This window comes from Poeciliopsis prolifica, unplaced genomic scaffold (genome assembly GCF_027474105.1).
Source record: "Poeciliopsis prolifica strain line A6 unplaced genomic scaffold, Auburn_PproV2 SCAFFOLD007, whole genome shotgun sequence".
Lineage (NCBI taxonomy): Eukaryota > Metazoa > Chordata > Actinopteri > Cyprinodontiformes > Poeciliidae > Poeciliopsis > Poeciliopsis prolifica.
The window spans coordinates 14,685,664-14,687,500 of record NW_026562382.1 but is presented as its reverse complement, the minus strand read 5'-3'; positions in this window follow the sequence as shown (position 1 = coordinate 14,687,500).

Sequence of the window (1,837 nt, the reverse complement as noted above, 5' to 3'; positions counted from 1 at the left end):
CCTTCTCACTGTATGACTAAAGCAGTCCACCCTCGGATTTTCATTGTGGGTGGTAAATAGCAGGCCCACCCCTCAACCAGGAAGGCGTCTTTTTAAGTCTCTTTCTGTCTCTCTCTCTCACACACACATACACAGACATTTGCCCTGATTAGTCTCTACCCCTCCTAAATATGGGAGCATTGCAAGTCTGAACAGGTGGACGAGCAAAGCAGGGATATAGTCATGACTGTAAGCCAAGCAACACACACACTGTCTTCTTCCCAACACATTAGAGCATATTACTTCAACTTAATTTTAGTAGCATCCCAGTTATATTGTGAAATGTAGAGCTTTACCTTATTGAGACTTATAAATTGGCAGATTTCTTTTTTTAGTATGTCTAGGTTTTATAAAATCTTCAAGAGTCACCATTTAAATTGTGTTTGTGCTGCTTGTTATCTTTCACTGTGTTCAAAGAGAGTGACTTTTTTTTTCTCTTTTGGATTATTGTGACCCAAAACGTCAACACGTGTACATGAATTCCTTAACGTATGACTTATGAAAAATAAATAAAAACCCAGAAGAATAAAATGAGACAACAAGGGAAAAAACAATAGTTTATTTAGTATATTTCAACTATAGTACCCTCCACAATAAATACCAACCATCACATTAAAGTGTTGAAAGGCCTTAAAATATTATATTTTTGTGCAGATTTTGGGACCTCAAACATGCCAGTCTTTGGTGTAACTCGGACATGTTTTATCTGTCTTACTATTTATTATTTGCTTGATGATCCTTTCTATAGATGTTTAGGATAAGTGCTATATCTCATAACTATTTTCTGACTTATGAGGTTCAATATACATACAGCTTTTTTGTGTAGTTTTTTGTTGTCTTGCTCTTTTCAAGGAGTAGCTAAAACAAATTGCCCTCTGTAAGTGTCATCTGATAAAGCCCAGAACAAAAGTATGGCTAAGGTTAGCTCAGTAAGGTTACTTTCATAGGATTTGTTAGGGGTGCTATTGCACATGTAACATCAGAACTTTTGTTAAAAGAAAAAAAGTAGTTTAAACTGACCTCCACACAGGAATGCTAAAGATTATACAACTTTAATAAGTGATTAATCTTTTTAACACTTTTAACAGATCTTTATCAGGGATGCCAATGTTTTATTGATACTTGTGTTCAACGTTTTGCTCTGTTCACGACATTTAACAATCCTTAAACAGGCTTGCAGTTTTTGAATGGAGATTAAGTTCTTGTGCTGATCATGTTTTTTCTATAGTTAGTGTTTAGTTTGAAATGGCAATTCAAATCAGGAGAAAGAACAGAAATAGTGCGTATGGTTATTTTTTCCATCCGTCCCCTTTTCATATTTTGATTCTGACCACTGAGAAAATATTCACAATACTTTCCCGGTGTAGTATTGTAATTCCACCTCAAAATGGCATAAAAGGGCCTTTAAAAGAAAAAAATTGGGAGAAGAAAATGCTTGGGGAGCATGAGGGATGCCCGCCAGGGGGCGCAACAGGCCACTCTTTTGGTCGAAGTCGTCAGTTGGTTTTGGTTACTAAGGTAATCAATAGGATGTCATCTTCTGTCACACAGCAAAAAGGAAGAAGACTTAGACCGTAATTGAAACTAAATCCGTTTATGTTACTTGTATTAATACACATGGTGCGTCTCGCTCGGTGCTGTTTAATGAAGACAAAACCAAACTGGATAAAAACGGCACATTTTATTTGCATTTTACTGCAAATATCTGAAGACTGCATGTGTTATGGTCAGATTGGGACTGTGAGCAGGTGAGACTGGTGAGACAGCAGACTCCTCTTTTTTTGGACAGTTTGTGCGC